The sequence below is a fragment of the Rana temporaria genome, chromosome 5 (genome assembly GCF_905171775.1).
Source record: "Rana temporaria chromosome 5, aRanTem1.1, whole genome shotgun sequence".
NCBI classification, from domain to species: domain Eukaryota; kingdom Metazoa; phylum Chordata; class Amphibia; order Anura; family Ranidae; genus Rana; species Rana temporaria.
This window is the reverse complement of record NC_053493.1, coordinates 279,561,372-279,583,274: the sequence shown is the minus strand read 5'-3', so window position 1 is coordinate 279,583,274 and position 21,903 is coordinate 279,561,372.

The following is a 21,903-nucleotide window of genomic DNA, read 5'->3' as shown; positions in this document are numbered from 1 at the left end:
CAGCACTAAGTGAAAGAATGTGATGAACCAATTGTAAAAAACAAATGTTAATAAATGGCTAAACAAGGATTAAACCAATATGACAAATTGATACAAAATAAATATGTACATAAAAAGATGAATGAGAACTGTGAAAAAAAGTTCCAAAATTGGTGGATAGAAATAAGCCAAAACAAGGCAAAAAGTCCATATACTGTGATTCACATCGGTGCATATAGGTTGAATGTGTAAAGAGAGAAATCTTCTTCCACCAAGAGGACACTCAAATAGTGATAATGTAGTCTCCTTACCAGAGGTGGATGACCGTTATTACAGCGGTCTCTCTAGGCACAGGGATTTAAAGTCTTCCAAATAGACTCACTCCAAACGGTCGTTTATAGGCAAAGTCTCCAAACTAGACTGACTCCAGATGGTCGTTTAAAGCATAGGGTGATGATTCAATGTCTCATGAAATGAGAAATGAAAAAAAAAACCTTATAGCATAATAACGTTTTAAAAGTGTTTTTTTCAACTAAATGATTGCACTTACACTTAAGCTGAAAAAATCTTGCAGTGAGTGTAAGAATGGAGGGATGCGGCGTCTCCTCTAATTTTCTCTGTTGGGCTCCATGTATAGAACGTAATGATGTCGACTCAGCGTTTCGTCATCGAAAGGACGTCTTCAGGGATAGGCAGCCTATCCCTGACGATGTCCCTCAACTTCTGGTATCCTAGGTTTTTGGTACTGGCAACTTTTTATCCCAACATCATTTTGGGATTCTCTTATGTTTATACACTTATCTTTTAGTGCAGTGTTTTTTCCTTGTTTGGAAAATATTTTTTATTAGCTGACAGAGGTTGGATAGAATCAACACTAAGATGATACATTTATGAAAAAAGGTCAAGACAAATATTTTAAATACAATTGCAATTGCACATGATGCATTGTGTTTTTGCAAACTAAATAGTACCTATTTAGGTCTATTTCAAGGTATAAACAAGGGCAACAATCTTATTACTAAATTTTATGGCAGTTTTGCTTACATTTATTGTCATTTTTACTTCTGGGTATCCAGAGCTAACAATACAGTTACATTTTCAGTCATAACTGCTAAAATACAAATAAAATTACAGCAACATTTGTACATGTTGTGCATTAATAGCATACACCTTCTAAAACAATGTAGCACAATTAATTTACTTTAACTAGCTATTTAACATCCTATATAGAAAGAAAGGATAAAATACTCAGTACATGGCCTGTGGCAGTCAATACTGGAAATATGGAAACTGCCTTGACGTACAAATTGAATTTTTATTGCAGTGATCAATTTTATGCTGGTTTATTAATATTTTCATTATGCACATCAATTTTATAAAATACTTCAGTAATGTGTGCATTATTATAATAAATGGAAGCCATCATTATTTATTTATATAATCATTTAAATCTCTTAATAAATATTATACATGGGATTTGGAATCTAAGAATTTCAGAATCCAACTAAATCAAATGGCATGCCTTTTTTAAGTGATATATTAAATTAATGATCGCACTTGGTCTACTGCTCTAGAAAGTCAGTATACTTTTAGATGTCATTTGTAAAGTGAAAATGACTTCCTCATCAGGCAAACCCTCTCTGGCTGGAAAATTGGATTCTTTAACCACTTAACCGCCTTAGCGGTAAACCCGAGCGTGACTCGGGGTTGGTTTTTTATGTTGCGATCAGTATCCCCGAGTTACGCTCGGGGTGGATGTGCAGAGAGCGCAGCAGGGTTCCTTACCTTCTCCAGGCGATCCAGCGATGATCTATCATTGCTGTGATCGCCGCCGAGACCCCCACCGCGCCGTCCATCGCTCATCTGACTTCCTGGTTCTGTTCCCTGCACCGCAATGGTGTATGGGAGCGGAACTAGGAGGGAAATTCAAATGTATGCACCAACACAAACACATAAAAAGGTGGTGATACAATGTAATCTGAGAGGATTACACTGTATCACTTTGAAAACTGACACAGTGCCCTTTCATTGCCCCTTGCCATTGTAATTTCTGACATATAAAACCATATTAAACCATATAAAAAATGGCATCAAAAAAGCGCTGTCCTCCAAATGCGCTTTTGGACCAGCTGAGCGACAGCGATAGCGGCAGCGACACGGAGTTGCTCGCAGATCAGAGCGACAGTGAATCGTGGGGAGATTTATCATCTGGATCTGACACTGATCCAGAAAGTGACGCCGCCGATGATCCCGCACCTGACCTGAGTGATGTGCGCACTTGGTGCCCTATAGACAGCAATGCGGACCAGACATCGCCCCCGAGGTTCCGATTTACTGGATCTCCTGGGATGAAGGTAGATGTGGAGGCCGACAACCCTCTGGCGTATCTGAAACTCTTTCTATCTGAGGAGGTCATTTTACAAATTGTGACAGAGACCAATCGCTACCACGATCAACAATCTGCTACGCTGCGTGGCAGATTTTCCAGATCCAGAAAATGGGAACCGGTCACTGAGGAGGACATTTGGAATTTTCTGGGACTCATCATCCTTCAGGGGGTGGTGGGCAAACCGCTCCAGAAATGGTACTGGACCACCAATAAGATGCTGGCCACTGCGTTTTTTGGCACTGTGATGTCCGAGTATCGCTTTTCACTAATTATGAAAAACCTGCACTTCGCCAACAACGAAGAATTTGACGAGGCCAAACATCCTGCGCCAAAGCTGAAAAAAATCTGGGAGGTGTGCCAGATGATTGTTGCCAAATTTCAGCGGACCTATGTGCCAGAAAGGGATGTAAGTGTGGACGAAAGTCTGATGGCCTACAAGGGACGCCTGAGTTGGATCCAATTCATTGCATCCAAAAGAGCGCGCTTTGGCATAAAATTTTATATGCTATGTGAATCATCCACCGGCTATATATGGAATTCGGTAATTTACACCGGGAAAGGTACCAAATTTAATCCCAGGTACAACCGCTATGGGATGGCCACATCGTCTGTCCTGTCGCTGCTGGACCCATTGCTGAACCAGGGATACTGCGTGACAACAGACAATTTTTACACGTCACCGGAACTTTATGAGGTTTTGCTCCTCAATAAAACGGATGGGTATGGTACCGTGAGGCCAAACCGGCATGACATGCCATCTACGTTTGGCAAGAAACAACTAAAAAAAGGAGAGATGGTTGCCTTTCAAAAGGGCAAAATGATGGCAATGCGCTGGCGAGACAAAAAGAACGTGTGTCTCATGAGCACCGTGCACAGCACCTCCACTACCATGGTCCGCACAAAACACGGAAAAGATGTGCTGAAACCGCAAGTCGTGATCGACTATAACCACACGATGGGAGGTGTCGACCGAGCCGATCAGGCAATGACATTTTACCCGGCGATGCGAAAACAACAAAAGAAGTACTATAAAAAGATTTTTAGGCATCTCCTTGAACAATGTCTTTGGAACGCCTATATCCTTTATAAAGAAAATACGAACATACCTCTTGTTCATTCTGACTTTATATGGAAGGTGGCTGAGCAGATCTTTATCAATCACCCGACGCCATCAGTGTCTGCTAACAGACCCGGACGACGCTCTGTTGACGTTGGGAATCCAGAGCGCCTATATAAATAAAAAGTGATTCAGCGCTGGAAAATAAATACAAATTAAACTAAATTGCAAGCCAGCACTGTAGATATAACTCAAGAATATCTCAAAGTGAATAAGTAGAAAAAATAGTGCAGCGCAAATAACACAATAAATACAATAATAAATCAATAAATCAATTTGGTAGAGTCCATAAAGTGCAAAGTGATATAAGTGCTCCAAAAAATCAATGGTGATCAAAAGTGAAAAAATCTTCAACAGATCCGTGACCCACAGGAAAGGGTTAACCTCCACCAAGAGTAAAGGATGGCCTCTCACCTCAATACTTCGACCTGTGGCTAGGTCAAAAGGCAAGAAGCAAAATCTCCAGAGATAGGTAATCAGCTTTACATGGGTTCAATTCCAACAAATCCACCAGATGGCACCAGCGGGCAATAAGCAAGGCAACACTCTCCCATACAGCAATTACATGGACCGAAAAGGAGTAAGAAGGACAATTCTAAGTGCTAACTGCTTAAAACGTTTAATAAAATTTAAAAGCATAAGATAAAAACTCACATAGTCCTGCACTCATAGACCGAGTGCAGGTATAACAGCAGTTACCGGGACGAACGTCCGGATCAATGTACAAAGCTTGTTTGGGTCTCTGTGAGGCAAACGCGGATGACGTCGACGTAGCTCCTCCCCCTCGTACGCGTTACGTCCCAAAGTGGGCGGGACTTCATCAGCGTGGGGCGGGGATCTCCGTGAACGTCCCGCAGCGCAATATATACCATGTGGTTGCCATAGCAACATTCACAGGGACTAATTAGCCAGCGCCATCTTGTGTCCACACAGCAGAGTACAAGATAGATAAAATAATTATTTAAGGGCCAAAAAGTTACAATACAATTAGCCTGAGGCTGGCGCCATCTAGTGTTTAAAGAAAAAAACACCAGACAAAGGATAATAAATCCTAATGTACAACAGCCAGGCAATATAAAACTAAAAACAAATAGATAATATATAAATTAGACGTCAGCCGCCTTTACCTCTTCCAGACCTCAATTATCACATGATCATCATCATAAGAGCCAAGTAGTAATTCAATAATTCAATAAAAACATTTAAAGTAAAATACAGATATAATATTAAAATTTATATATAAAATAAAATATATATATAAAAATCCCCAATAAATTTCTCAACGATTAGATATAAAACAGTTGAGATCAAACTCAACGTTTAATCCCAACGGCACTGAAACCTTCATCTCATAGATCCAATAGGATTCACGACGACTTAATTGTCGAATGTAGTGACCCCCTCTCCAGTGTCTAGAGACCTTCTCTATACCCCAGAATTTGAGGCATTTGGGGTCTCTTTGATGATGGTCTCTAAAGTGTTTAGATACACTATGGGTTTTTATGCCACGTTTAATGTTGCTCACATGCTCGCCCACTCTCACGTGCAGCTCACGTGAGGTGCGCCCTATATATTGTAACCCACAATCACACTCGAGCATATAGACTACACCCTCTGTTGCACAGGTGATTAGCTGCTTTATCGGATATTCTACGTGGGTTACATTAGAAGAAAAAGTCTTACGTTTTTTAATGTTCAGTTTTGCATGTTTGCATGTGGCACATCTGCCACAGGCATAGAACCCTGACAGAAAATTAAAGAGCCTGGGACGAGGAATAACAGGAGGGTCAGTGACTCCAGGGGCCAATCTATCTCTCAAAGACGGTGCTTTTTTATAGATAAACTGAGGCCTCTCAGGAAGCGCAGGGCCAAGAATTGAATCTCCCCTTAGTATCGGCCAATATTTGGCAACAATTTTTTCAAATGCTTTGTGTTGGACATTAAAATCCAATAGCATCTTGAAATTATTGTTCACTAGATCATCTTTGGGAGGATTATCTTGTATCATCAGATTTCTATCTGCAATCCTGATTTTCTCTATTTCTTGCTCTATCAAAGGTTTGGAGTATCCCTTAGCAACAAACCTAGTGGCCAGCTCGCGAGACTGCACCAGGAAATCCGATTCCCTAGTGCAGTTTCTTCGCAATCTTACAAATTGGCCACGAGGTATGTTACACAGCCACAACCTGTGGTGGCAGCTATTTAATGGGATGTATCCATTCCTATCCACTATCTTAATGTGATTTTTTGTCACCAATCTAGACTCAGATTTGGATATCTCTAAATCTAGGAAGGTCACCTGTTCCGTAGAGACGGTCCAAGTCAAGACTATACCCAACTGGTTGGAATTCAGCCTAAACATAAAGGCATCCAAAGATGACATGTCACCTTCCCAGATAAGTACTATATCGTCTATGTATCTACGATAGCAGCGGAGCTGAGGTGGCATATCATGGAAGATCGCATCTCGCTCCCAGTGGGCCATAAAAAGATTGGCCACACTGGGAGCGAAACGAGCCCCCATTGCAACTCCGCAACGCTGAAGAAAAAACTGTTTATCAAACCAAAAATAGTTTTTAAGTAAACAGAATTCCAAGCTATCCAAAAGAAAACGAACATTCTCGGGATCTAGATCAGTAGAATCCAGAGCCCATGCAACCGATGTAAGGGCTGCATCGTGCCCTATAATGGTGTACAAAGACCCCACATCAGCTGTCACCAATATCGTTTCAGATGTACACTTGATTGAATTCAGAATTTGGATAATTTGCTTGGTATCTCGTAGATACGCAGGCAATTTGCAGACTAACGGCTGTAAGAATATGTCCAAATACTGCCCCAACCGTGAACTGACTGAATCGATCCCATTCACGATCGGGCGGCCTGGAGGCCGTTCTGCATTTTTATGCATTTTAGGCAAGAAGTATATGATCGGTGTCCGACAATAATAAGGGTCTAGATATGCAGCTTCCTTCTTATTGAGGATCCCAGATCCCTTGCCTCTCTCAATCAGAGTATGGAGGTCATTTTTAAAATTCACCATTGGATCGCCTCGCAGTAAGAGGTAAGTGTCCTGGTCACCAAGTAGCCTACCCATTTCCTCAAAATAATAAGTCTTACTAAGGACCACTAACCCCCCCCCTTATCTGCGGGGCGTATAACAATCTCGTTACGTTTTTCCAGAGAGGCAATACCCCTCTGTATACATTGTGAATCTTTCACTTTCTTGATTCTCAAGCTATCAAGATCTTTACAGACAAGATTCCGAAACACATCCAAGTGTTTGGTATCAGTGTATTGGGGATTGAAAACAGATTTGTTTCTCAATGTAGAGTGATGAGAAGTTACAGCTATATTGTTCTTTATAACTGGATTTGACAAGAAATACTTCTTTAAGTTTAAATTTCTTATATACTTCTGTACACTTACATACGTTTCAAACTTGACTTGGACTGTCTTGACTTGGACCGTCTCTACGGAACAGGTGACCTTCCTAGATTTAGAGATATCCAAATCTGAGTCTAGATTGGTGACAAAAAATCACTTTAAGATGGTGGATAGGAATGGATACATCCCATTAAATAGCTGCCACCACAGGTTGTGGCTGTGTAACATACCTCGTGGCCAATTTTAAGATTGCGAAGAAACTGCACTAGGGAATCGGATTTCCTGGTGCAGTCTCGCGAGCTGGCCACTAGGTTTGTTGCTAAGGGATACTCCAAACCTTTGATAGAGCAAGAAATAGAGAAAATCAGGATTGCAGATAGAAATCTGATGATACAAGATAATCCTCCCAAAGATGATCTAGTGAACAATAATTTCAAGATGCTATTGGATTTTAATGTCCAACACAAAGCATTTGAAAAAATTGTTGCCAAATATTGGCCGATACTAAGGGGAGATTCAATTCTTGGCCCTGCGCTTCCTGAGAGGCCTCAGTTTATCTATAAAAAAGCACCGTCTTTGAGAGATAGATTGGCCCCTGGAGTCACTGACCCTCCTGTTATTCCTCGTCCCAGGCTCTTTAATTTTCTGTCAGGGTTCTATGCCTGTGGCAGATGTGCCACATGCAAACATGCAAAACTGAACATTAAAAAACGTAAGACTTTTTCTTCTAATGTAACCCACGTAGAATATCCGATAAAGCAGCTAATCACCTGTGCAACAGAGGGTGTAGTCTATATGCTCGAGTGTGATTGTGGGTTACAATATATAGGGCGCACCTCACGTGAGCTGCACGTGAGAGTGGGCGAGCATGTGAGCAACATTAAACGTGGCATAAAAACCCATAGTGTATCTAAACACTTTAGAGACCATCATCAAAGAGACCCCAAATGCCTCAAATTCTGGGGTATAGAGAAGGTCTCTAGACACTGGAGAGGGGGTCACTACATTCGACAATTAAGTCGTCGTGAATCCTATTGGATCTATGAGATGAAGGTTTCAGTGCCGTTGGGATTAAACGTTGAGTTTGATCTCAACTGTTTTATATCTAATCGTTGAGAAATGTATTGGGGATTTTTATATATATATTTTATTTTATATATAAATTTTAATATTATATCTGTATTTTACTTTAAATGTTTTTATTGAATTATTGAATTACTACTTGGCTCTTATGATGATGATCATGTGATAATTGAGGTCTGGAAGAGGTAAAGGCGGCTGACGTCTAATTTATATATTATCTATTTGTTTTTAGTTTTATATTGCCTGGCTGTTGTACATTAAGATTTATTATCCTTTGTCTGGTGTTTTTTTCTTTAAACACTAGATGGCGCCAGCCTCAGGCTAATTGTATTGTAACTTTTTGGCCCTTAAATAATTATTTTATCTATCTTGTACTCTGCTGTGTGGACACAAGATGGCGCTGGCTAATTAGTCCCTGTGAATGTTGCTATGGCAACCACATGGTATATATTGCGCTGCGGGACGTTCACGGAGATCCCCGCCCCACGCTGATGAAGTCCCGCCCACTTTGGGACATAACGCGTACGAGGGGGAGGAGCTACGTCGACGTCATCCGCGTTTGCCTCACAGAGACCCAAACAAGCTGTGTACATTGATCCGGACGTTTGTCCCGGTAACTGCTGTTATACCTGCACTCGGTCTATGAGTGCAGGACTATGTGAGTTTTTATCTTATGCTTTTAAATTTTATTAAACGTTTTAAGCAGTTAGCACTTAGAATTGTCCTTCTTAGGCCCCGTACACACGACCAGTTTCCTCGGCAGAATTCAGCTTCCGACCGAGTTTCTGGCTGAATTCTGCCGAGGAAACTGGTCGTGTGTACACTTTCAGCCGAGGAAGCCGACGAGGAGCTCGACGAGGAAATAGAGAACATGTTCTCTATTTCCTCGTTGTTCTATGGGAGCTCTCGTCCCGCCGAGCTCCTCGGCGGCTTCAGGGCTGAACTGGCCGAGGAACTCGATGTGTTTGGCACGTCGAGTTCCTCGGCCGTGTGTACGAGGCTTTACTCCTTTTCGGTCCATGTAATTGCTGTATGGGAGAGTGTTGCCTTGCTTATTGCCCGCTGGTGCCATCTGGTGGATTTGTTGGAATTGAACCCATGTAAAGCTGATTACCTATCTCTGGAGATTTTGCTTCTTGCCTTTTGACCTAGCCACAGGTCGAAGTATTGAGGTGAGAGGCCATCCTTTACTCTTGGTGGAGGTTAACCCTTTCCTGTGGGTCACGGATCTGTTGAAGATTTTTTCACTTTTGATCACCATTGATTTTTTGGAGCACTTATATCACTTTGCACTTTATGGACTCTACCAAATTGATTTATTGATTTATTATTGTATTTATTGTGTTATTTGCGCTGCACTATTTTTTCTACTAATCCAGAGCGCCTGACAGGTTGTCATTTTGTGGAATTTGTACCAACAACCGCACGAAAGTTAGCGCCTACCAGGATGTGCGTCGTTTGCTGCTCCAAGAGGGATGAAAATGGGAAAAAAGTCCGAAAAGAATCAAGGTACTATTGCCCAGATTGCAATGTCGGACTTTGTCTAGTTCCTTGCTTCAAACTTTTTCACACTATGGATGTGTATTGAATTTCTTTCTTTGACTAATTTCTTTATTTTTCATTGCTTTGTTGAATAAAATTATATTATTGATTAATTATAATTCATGTGTTTGTGTTTCAAATTGATCACATCTGGAATGTCTACTAGAGTCTTGTTTTGGTCAGGTTTAAGTAATTACTAAGAATTGCAGGCCTATAAAACATATCACCAAATTTCCATGAAAAAAATTGTACCGCTTTTGGTACGTAATTCCAGACAGAATCATACCACCAGGGAGGTTAAGACCCGGACCAAAATGCAGCTAAAAGACCTTGCCCCTTCTTGCGATCCGGCACTGCGTCGCTTTAACTGACAATTGCGCGGTCATGCGACGTGGCTCCCAAACAAAATCGGCGTCCTTTTTTTCCCACAAATAGAGCTTTTTTTTGGTGGTATTTGATCACCTCTGCGGTTTTAATTGTTTGCGCTATAAACAAAAATAGAGCGACAATTTTGAAAAAAAAATCAATATTTTTTACTTTTTGCTATAATAAATATCCCTCAAAAATATATAAAAACGTTTAGGCCGATACATATTCTTCTACATATTTTTGGTAAAAAAATCGCAATAAGCGTTTATCGGTTGGTTTGCGCAACATTTATAGCGTTTACAAAATAGGGGATAGTTTTATTGCATTTTTATAAAAAAAAGATTTTTTTTACTACTAATGGTGGCGATAATCGATTTTTTTCATGACTGCGACATTATGGCGGACACTTCGGACAATTTTGACACATTTTTGGGACCATTGTCATTTTCACAGCAAAAAATGCATTTAAAATGCATTGTTTACTGTGGAAATGACAGTTGCAGTTTGGGAGTTAACCACAGGGGGCGCTGAAGGAGTTATGTTTCACCTAATGTGTGTTTACAACTGTAGGGGGGTGTGGCTGTAGGAGTGACATCATCGATTTTGTTCCCCTATAAAAGGGATGACACGATCGATGCAGCCGCCACAGTGAAGAACGGGGAAGCCGTGTTTAAACGCGGCTCTCCCAGTTCTTCAGCTCCGGGGACAGATAGCGGGACCCCAGCGGTAATCGGGTCCGCGGGTCCCGCGGTCCCGGAGTTTTGGACCGGGTCGCAGGAGCGCGCCGCGGGCGCGCGCCTGCGACCCACGGCTGGGTACATGTACAGGATGTACCTGTACGTACATGTGCCCAGCCGTGCCATTCTGCCGACGTATATGTGCAGGAGGCGGGCCTCAAGTGGTTAATAGAACTACCCACTAAACATTGTTCCTCTGCTAATGGCAGATTAGGCATATCTCAAGCACTTAACAAACACTTATCCAAATTAAAGGCATGTTTGCCAAGTATGTTGGGATTCAGAAAGAATTCTGCAAGTTCTTTCTTAATATTGGTACTCTCAAATTGGAATTTTACCACTTTTTGGTTTAATACCACGTAATGTTGTGAAAATTACAAAGATGTGTAGTTTTTGTAGTATTTGGTATGCTATTTTTTGGGGGGTTTATTGTACAGCACCTGTATAAAGTATAACTTGTAATTAGCACCAATAAACACACTACTTTTTTGCCAAGACACTAATGGACACTCTTCCTAAAAAGGTTGCTCACCCCGGGGACCTGTAGCCAATTACCCACCTCAAATATGGTGGAGGACTGCAACCACTAATGGAAAGTCATGCAGCAAGCAAACACTTCTCAGCAGCAGGAGAATAAGGCAAGTTTCAGTGTCTGCATTAATTTTGAAGTGAATAACCCTTTTGGGAGTATGTCACCAAAAATTACTTTTTTGTTGATGGCAGTATCTAAAATCTGATTGGTATCTTAGGGCCAGATTCACATAGACTAGCGGCGGCGTAACGTATCGCAGATACGTTACACTGCCGCAAGTTTTCATCGCAAGTGCCTGATTCACAAAGCACTTGCAATGAAAACCTACGCTGGCGGCCTCCGGCGTAAGCCTGCGTAATTTAAAGGGGCGTGTGCCATTTAAATTAGGCGCGCTCCCGCGCCGGACCTACTGCGCATGCTCCGTTTCAAAATTCCCGCCGTGCTTTGCGCGAACTGACGTCCTTTTTTTTGAACGGCGACGTGCGTAGCGTACTTCCGTATCCCCGGACGTCTTATGCAAACAACGTGAATTTTTCAATTTCGATGCGGGAACGACGGCCATACTTTAAACAGCACATGTGCTGAGTAAAGTTAGGGCACCCAAAACGACGACTAACTTTGCGACGGGAAACTAGACTAGCAGCGACTTAGCGAACGCGAAAAACCGCTGTTTATCGCCCTAACTCCCAATTTGCATACCCGACGCTGGTTTACGTTGCAAACTCCCCCCAGCGGCGGCCGCGGTACTGCATCCTAAGATCCGACAGTGTAAAACAATTACACCTGTCGGATCTTAGGACTATCTATGCGTAACTGATTCTATGAATCAGTCGCATAGATACTCTGAGAGATACGACGGAGTATCTGAGATACTCCGTCGTATCTCCGCTGTGAATCTGGCCCTTAGTGCATACTTCTGGGAAAATCAGCGAGTCAAATACACAAGCAGGAAATAACATTTATTGGGTAAGTTCTGTATACCAATTTTTTACAGAAGGTCCAGGTGCCCATATTTAATTATGAATGGTAAAACAAGTACAGATACGTAAACAGTTCTAACAGTAAAGCAATAGCAGCTAAATACTCAAGGTAGAATTGACAACCCCCCAGATCAACATAAAGTTTAAATAGTGCAGTGCTACAATAAAATTGGAAACAAAAGAGTTCATAAATGAAGGACACACAGGTTCCAGAAACTGTGAAGATGTGACTCTAAAATCACTCAGCTGACCACACAGTGTGCAGCCTCCACCACAGACACATCTAGCCTCTAACTTCATAAACAGGACCCCTGAATTAACAGATGGGTCACATAAGATTGCCCTTATAGGATATCATTTTTGAAGATTACTCTTTGTGATGGGTCAGTATTGTCTCACGCTGTAACATAATGTATAGGAGACAGGGGTAGCTCTATAATCCATAGCGAGATTACGTGGGCTGCCACTACTACTTCCTGGTTTCCAGGGAGGAATGTTTGGTTGCCATTGCTACAGACAATGAGGTAATGTGTCCTGCCGTTTCATTGATCTGGCAAGACTATTTAGAGGCGCTGTGAGGTGTGTCTTCTCAATCGCTGATGAAGTTCCGCCCTCAGGATGTAACGCGTACAGGAAGGAGTCAAGTGGCATCACCCGCAGCCATCTCTCTGAGCACTCGTTTGCTTGCACTTAATGGAAGTGCCACCTTTGTAAGTGCCTTTCTTTTATCGCAATAAACTTAATTTTAGCCAAGAGCACTATATTTTTCTTATTTATTTTCATCACTCCAAAAGACCGGACACTGGTGAGCACCTTCATGCTAGCTTCAAGTAAAGTCTGTTTATTTGTTGTGATACCTAAGCATAGCTATACAGGCATACCCCACTTTAAAGTACACAATGGAGTTATTTACTAAAGCTGGAAAATGCTAAATCAGGCTCACTTCTCATAAAACCAATGAGTTTCCAGGTTTTATTACCAAAGCTTAATTGAACAGGCTAGGGTTAGAAGGTCATTGGTTTCTGTGTAGAAGTGAGCCTGATTTTGCACTTTCCAGCTTTAGTAAATAAACCACCATCTATACATGGCCCTTCAGGTCTGGTATGCAGCCTGGCAGGTGAGGAAAGGGGGGGTGAGGAAGAGACAAGGGCCTCTTCCTGACAACCTTGGGTTTTGGGGGTCTGTGGGCAGGGGAATAATTGGAATCTGGAAGCCCCATTTAATAAGGGGGCCCAAGATCCCACCCCAATGTGAATGAGCATAGGGGACCATTGTACCCCTATTTTTTTACCAAAAAAAGTGTCAATAAGAAAAAAACAATGTTCCTTGATGTAAATTCGTCATCAATCACGATGTCCACCGCCACCGCCGGACCTCCCAAAAAACACTTCACCTGTGCTTAAGGCTGACTGCCAAATGCCTGCTCTGCCGGGTGATAGTTCTTAAATAGGTAAGAGGCAGGGCCACTCAGTGATGTCACCTGGTGGCCCCACCCCCTTGTGACATCACCAACGACATCACCAACCCAGCATGCAAAATTAAACTTTATTTTGACACATTAGTTTTTAATCCTAGTGAGCATAGTATGAATATTCTAATAAGATTTTTTTTATATTCGGGTTGAGAGACCATTCATTTAACTTGTATCTCTGAGATACGATTGTCGTATCTATGCGCCTGATTCATAGAATCAGGTTACGCATAAATAGCCCTAAGCTCCAACAGGTGTAAGTGACTTCCATTGCGGTCGGCGTAGAATATGCAAATGACTAGTTACGCCGATTCATGTACGTACGCTTTGCCCGTCGCTGTAAATTTACGTTGTTTCCGTAGAGATATGCGGCATAAAACTAAACCTGCCCTCTAGGTGGTCTAGCCAATGTTAAGTATGGCCGTCGCTCCCGCGTCGAAATTTGAAATTTTACGTCGTTTACGTTAACGTAGAAACCAATGACATCCTTGCGACGTCATTTAGTACAATGCACGTCGGGAAGTACGCAGTACGTTCGGCGCGGGAACGCGCTTAATTTAAATGGTCCCCGCCCCATTTGAATTAGGCGGGCTTGCCCCGGGCGGATTTACGCTACGCCGCCGCAAGTTTACAGGCAAGTGCTTTGTGAATCAAGCACTTACGCTGAAAACTTGCGGCGGTGTAATGTAAATGGGATACGTTACGCCGCCGCAGCGTAGGCCAATTCTATGTGAATCTGGCCCTAAGGATCTTCCAACCCCAGTGGGAAGGAAGGTAGGATTTTTAAGAACAGACATTAAGGGTAGGTGATGGGACTGAAGTCCTCTGGATTAAAATGTATTTATTATTTATAGCATTAAAAATACCATATTGTTTATATTTGACCTCAACATATGCATGATTTGTGTCATGTTTAAAATGTGGCCTGCTCCAATAGGCAAAATGTCTATGTAGTCTGTACAATATTTTTTCAATTTTTTTCTGTGTCAGATACACACTTAGGCCCCGTACACATGACTGAACATGTCTGCTGAAACTGGTCCGCGGACCACTTTCAGCAGACATGTTCGGTCATGTGTACGGCCGATCGGACAGGATTCCAGAGTACATTTGCCCGCCAGACCGTTTTCAAGCGGGCAAATGTTTCTAAACTTGCTTAGAAACATGCCCGCTGGAATCCTGCCCGTCGGACATGTTCGGTCGTCTGTACAGACTTACCGTACATGTCCGAGCGGCCGCCATCCCTCGCATGCGTCGAATGACTTCGACGCATGCGTGGAAGCATTGAACTTCCAGGGCCGCGCACGTCGCTGCGTCATCGTCGCGGCGACAGCGCGGCCTCGTCACCACGTATCGTGTACGCGCGGATTTCTGTATGATGGTGTGTACAGCCATCATACAGAAATCTCCGGGCGAGCATGTACGCTGAAAACGGTCCGGCGGACCGTTTTCATCGTACATGTTTGCCCGTGTGTACAAGGCCTTAGATGTGGACTTGAAGGATGAAAAGTTGCATGCTGTCTTTCCACAATGCATGCCACTCCAACTGATTCAATGCTGATTTTACACTATTTCTGGCTGTTGTCTCTAAAATAGTTCACTGTCATTTTTATTTTATAATTAAAATTGAGTTCCCTTTCTCTTTTCCTCTCTAACTTTAAATGCGGCCTACTAAAAAGTTAACTACAATGTCCACCAATGTGAGGAGGCACTTTTCTGCTGACCATCAATGCAATGAGGCATTTCTTTACTAAGCATCTATTTATGAAAAACTGCAATTTACTTTTCTGACAATTATTAACAATTTGTATAATTTTATTGTTGCTACTGACATTTTTTTGTTGTATCTACCAGCCCTTATTTTTACGGGTTCCTTCATATTAAAGAGGGTGCAACATGCTGCTATACATCTGGCAATTGTCTCTGATAAATGGCTCTGTTATTTCATCATAACAACTGCCTTGTCTATGGAATTTGAAGTTTTGAAGTATTTTTGTGCACTCTGTGTTGACATTTTGTTAAACTTTAAAGACAGTGTGGTACTGCACTAAATTAAGATCATAAGCAATTCTATGAAACATATACCAATTTCACTGCTGTAGTCATGTTATTTTCTTCAAATTTCTTAAATCAGCCAATAGTGGCTGTAAACCAACTGTTGAAAAGCAAATTAAGGTAAATTGTCTGAAACATGTCATTAGTTTTGCTTTTTAAATATTCTAAAGTGTCTATTTATAAAGGATTTACTATGTGATGTACATTGTGAATGTTTGCTGTACATTCACCCATCTGTATTTTACAGCATTTGGCTGCCAAGTTCTTGTTCAATATTTTTATTGAAGAAAAAAAACAGGTTTTACAAATAGTACCAAGAGATTACAACACGTAATAACAGGACTTAAAGTGACACTAAACTAAACTTATGTTTCAAAATAATCTATAGACATCCACTAATTAATAGCCCTGTAATCAAATTTTCATTAAGAACTTTTATTAGGGTTTTTCTACTTTCATTTGTTTGGGAATTTGAGTGACATCACATATCAGGATATCAATACATTGTACAACAAAAACTAATAGCAAAGAAAAGGAGATAAAGGGGGAAGAGAGCCAGGGCAAGGGGAAGGCCAAAAGAATGGTGGACAGGAGGGGATTGGGTGAGCGCCTCAGGGTGGGTTACAGGTGAGAAAAGTATTTTTTTGTAAATTTTTTGTACAAATCAGCAGCTTTAGGTCAACGTTGCATGATAAGTACTTAAAGATCCAAGATTCTTATTGGCTATAAATTTCAAAAATGATAAGACTAGTGTAATGCAGTTGTGTTTGATTTTTAATTGGATGTGTGGATCTTGATTAAAATTGGAATCTTTCAAATATGTTGTATGCTGATGGAAGAATGCTTTTTTTAAAATGATAGTCAAATAAGGTAAATTTGTTTTAAAAATAATTGACAGCCATGCCCAACTAGGTTTACTCTAAAGGTTGCTAGGGAGTCTTTGAGCTGTGGCTGAATGACCTTCTTTTTGATGGTGCCTGTAAAGTTCTGGAGCCAATTATACATTACAGAGTCAGTGGTATTTTTATTATTGACCATACATGTAATAGACATTCTTCCCACTGACCACCATATAAAGGGCATTTTCCCATTAATTTCCAATGAACTGTTTTTTTCAAGGGTTCCCAAAGACCAAAAATAGTTTCAAGGGTTTCCCAGGGGTAAAAAGGTTAAGTAAAGCTGTGAGATTTGAATGTCGTAAAATGTAGATAGACTGATGTCTAGCAAAGAATCCTTTATAAACAACCCATAAGATTGACCTTGTCAGGAACATCATGCCAGAAAGATCATGAAAGCCATAAAGCTTATAAGTGATTGTTTGTGGGCATAGGAGCTAACAACATGGGACAATGTGCACACAAAGACCATCATGGCATACACCACAAATACTAGTGCCTAGCAAACTATTCAAACCAACGTTTTTTATAGGACCATTACTGAATGGTCTTTAATTCTAAGTTTCTGAAATTCCTGATCTTGGACCTTATGCATGACCCTGTTATTGGCACAGCTTACATTTTATCTGCTCCTGGATTATCCCTATCTGCCCATGTTTTCTTCTTATCTCTGTTGCCAACCTGGGGCTTGACTTCTGACCAAGATGGTTCTACTTTGTGCCTTGCTGTGTGCACATTGCAAACCTCTGTTTGTTCCTATCCTTGCTCATAACAAAACAAACTAAACGTTGTGTATTCTCAGTGCTCTGTTCACTGTACATTTTCTTGTCTAATGCCAGCTCTCCCATGTTCCAGTCTTTAGTTTCCACTTCCTGGCACTTGTGCCCTACCATTGATCTTGCAGACCCTGTCTCAACTTCCAGATTTGCTTGGATGGGAATTGTGCACCACCCTCATACAGATATGTGACAGACTTATTTTTTTCTTCTCCTTTCCATGTTTTTTGTCAACTCTTTCAAAATAATAAAAAATAATAATAATAATAATAATTGAAGCGTACTAAAATTCCAGACAGTGTATTCATAATTATATTTAGGCATACATTATCGTTAACACATTTGCATATTGGAATGGCTCATTTTAGATATCTCTTTATATTCAACGATCTACAACATGCATATGCTGTAAACAAATTTTAGGAATACAATTTAATGAAATACATTTGAGAAGCATCATACAATACTTTATTTGCATCTGTGAACTGTAGATGAACTCAAATCAAATCCCAGAGCACATATAAAGTTGAAGATTTTAAATAATGCAATTTTGTTTTTAAAGAAAATGCATAAATAAATACATAAAAATGTATGTTGAACATGGGTATAAATGTAGCTATCATTATGTATTTGAATAATTATGAATTTTCAAAAAAATAAATAAAAGATAAACAAAACCCTCTTCTTAACACCATGCTTTCTTTTTATCCTGTGAAATACTTTGTAAGGACAGAACCACAAATATATCAATCAGGATGCAATAGAATGTTGCTTTTTTTTAGTTTTCCTAATTAAGTATAATGCTGTCTAGTGATAACAAATTGTAGCAAAATGGTAACTTATCAAATGCAACAAAAGGGGGTGAGAGTGAGTGCTATACCACAAAATAAAAAATGTGTACAGCTGCTAGCAAAAACAGGCAATACTCAGTCCTATAAATGATAATCATAAAAATATGCAGTGCGTACTGAGAATTAACCACTTCCTTACTGGGCACGTATACCCCTTCCTGACCAGGTGAAATTTCAGCTTCTGGCACTGCGTCGCTTTAACTGACAATTGCGCGGTCGTGCGACATGGCTCCCAAACAAAATTGGCGTCCTTTTTTTCTTACAAATAGAGCTTTCTTTTGGTGGTATTTGATCACCTCTGCGGTTTTTATTTTTTGCGCCATAAACAAAAAAAGAGCGCCAATTTTGAAAAAAAGTCAATATTTTTTACTTGTTACTATAATAAATAGCCCATTTTAAAAAAAAAAAATAATTTTTCTCAGTTTAGGCCGATACATATTATTCTACATATTTTTGGTAAAAAAAAAAATCGCAACAAGCGACTGGTTTGCGCAAAAGTTATAGCGCTTACAAAATAGGGGACAGAATTATTATTAATTTTTATTATTATTTATTTTTACTAGTAATGGCAGCGATCTGCGATTTTTATTGGGACTGCGACGTTATGGCGGACCCATCGGACACTTTTGACACATTTTTGGCGCCATTCACATTTATACTGCGATCGGTGCTATAAAAATGCACCGATTACTGTGTAAATGTGACTGGCAGTGAAGGGGTTAACACTAGGGGGCATGGAAGGGGTTAAATGTATTCCCTGGGTGTGTTCTAACTGTGGGGGGAGGGGGGTGACTGGGAGAGGTGACCGATGCTGTGTCCCTATGTACAAGGGACACAGATCGGTCTCCTCTCTCCCTGACAGGACGTGGATCTCTGTGTTTACACACAGTGCTCCACGTCTTGTCCCTGTAGCCGCCGATTACGAGTGCCTGGCGGACATCGCGGCCGCCAGGCACGCGCACCGGTATCTCAGGAATGCGGCGGGCACGCGCGCGCCGCCGCCGGCGCTCACGCGCCCTCTAGTGGCCTGGAAGAGCGGAGGACGCATATATGCGTCCTGTCAGAGATTTAGAACCACCCTGCGGCCGCACATATTCGTACGGCCGTCGGGAAGTGGTTAAAAAAGTGCAAAAATGTGCAAGAAATTTTAAAAATAAAACAACAATGTTAATTAAATGTCCAATTGCAATACAACAAATATTTCCAATAGTCCGACTTAATCAATGCCAAAAACTATTCAGCCACTGATGTGAATGGAGGCTTACCAAAATGAATGGCTACACAATTAAGTGCAGCAGACAGGCATTGGTATCATAGGGCATTGCTGTGTCTTTCTCCTTTAATTCTTGCTGATAACACTCTGAATAATGATGATGTGACTAAACTCCAAATTATACCGGAAAACAAAAAGAAACTTATATGGTGTAATATTGTTGTTAAAAGAAATCTACACCCAGGTGAAACATCTTTTCATGCAAGTAGAAAGTGCAACCCCAATTATCAGCCTTCACCAGACAACCCCCTTTAGCAATTCATACTCATCAGAAAGGTTCTTTAAAACAGCATGGGTGAGAGGGGTGATGTCCACCAGCTTCAATGTCAGGGATCCTTCACGCTCTCGCTGTCAGGAACACTCAGGCCTCGTACACGCGATTGAGTTTCTCGGCAAAAACCAGCAAAAAACTTGCTGGGAGATATTTTTTTGCAGAGGAAACCGGTCGTGTGTACATTTTCGTCGAGGAAACTGTCGAGAAACTCGACAAGCCAAAAATAGAGCAAGTTCTCTATTTCCTCGACGGGAATGGAGAAACTTGCCTTGTCGAGTTCCTCGACAGCCTAACAAGGAATTTGACGAGGAAAACGATGTGTTTCGCCCGTCGAGTTCCTCGATCGTGTGTACAAGGCTTCAGTGCTCCTGTTCCTCATTCCAGCTTCTGGGGTTTTGGCTATGGATTTCTCCTTGTCTGTCTGTCCACCTGCAGGCTGATTAATGTGATCAGTCTCTGGGTGGAAACCAAGCCTGTTATAAGCCAGCTCAAACCTCATTTGGGTGCTTGTGATAGAGCGTGATACGTGTGTTGTTCATGATCAAGCTCCCTATCTGTCTGCCATGCTTTGCTAGTTTGGATTTCCCTGTGTATGACTTTGGACCAGAATATTGGACTATTCCTTGAACTCAACCTGCCTTTTACCTGGACTGTCATAGAACCACATTATCTGTCTGCTAACCGCAAGTATCTATTTTCTTTGCTGCTCAGTTCGCTTCTGCCCTGGCCATGCACTATAGCACTATGTATAAGTCTTTGGGGCAACCAAGTACCGGTAGACCTGCTTGCCTTATGGAAAAGGGGGCTACTATAGTTGATGAACACAGTAGCCAGCTATAGTGTCCGATCACCTGCATTGGGGTAGACAAGACATTTGCAGGGTAGAACTCCAACCATATGTCACCAAACAAAAAGTTCCTCATGGTGTAGAATTTATTTAAAAAAGGGAAACATATAGTAAAAATGGGTAGAAAACACATTCAAATAGCTAAAAATCAAACAGCTATAAGTATATCAAAAACCATTGCTACTTGGATCACCCATATGGCAGTGTGACATGTTGGTTTTTGAATTTCCTTTCACGATTGGCATCAACATGCATCTTCAGGGGTCTTACATGAATGCAAGTATCAACCATATTTATGTGGTCAGTTTCAGAGGTCAAAGAAAAACACATCGGCCCGGATTCACATACATTGACACATATTTATGCCTGCGTAGCGTATCTAATATATGCTACGTCGACGCAGCGCACAGAGGCAAGCACTAGATTCACAAAGCACTTGCTCCCACTCACTCTTAAAGATACGCTGGGTTTCCTCGGCGTAAGCCAGCATAGGTGGAAGTGGGCGTGAGCCATGCTAATGAGGCGTGACCCCATGCAAATGATGGGCCAAGCGCCAAAGATGTACTTAAAATGCTGTCCTGTGGCCGTATCCCAGTGTGCATGCTCAGAATCACGTTGAAACAACTGCCTAAGATACGTCAAATCACTGCCTACGACGTGAACGTAACCTACGCCTAGTCATATTCACGTACAACGTAAACGATAAACGATATGACAACTTGTGTTTCCTGGTCCATACCTTTGCATGAGTTGCGCCTCCTAAATGGGGAATAACTTTACGCCGGACGTACGGGCGCAACTACGTTCGTGAATTGGCGTATCTCCCTCATTTGCACATGTGCATAGAAAATCAATGGGAGTGGAAAATGCGCCCAGCGTAAATATGCACCCACGATACGACGGCGTAGGCAAGTTACGTCGGTCGTAGGAAGCCTATTTTTAGGCGTATCTCTGATCGTGGGCACGGCACACAGATACGACGGCGCATAGTTACACTTACGCGGCGTATCTCGAGATACGTTGGCGTAAGTGCTTTGTGAATCCGGGCCATCCTTTAATGCCTAAATTTCATGGAGACCAGAACCTACTTCCTGTCCAGCACCATTTTAATGGAGACCAGAACATGTGATTACTGATCTGGCATCATTTTCTATGAGTCATAAGGAATGATGTGCAAAAAAATAGTAAAAGACACTAATGAGCGATTCAGCACCATTTCTTGGAGACCAAATATATGTTTTCCCATTTTGCAACTAACTAGGAAATTGTATATAGCAAAATAAATAAATAATATACCGTATTTATCTGCCTATATCGCGCACCGGCGTATAGCGCGCACCCCTAA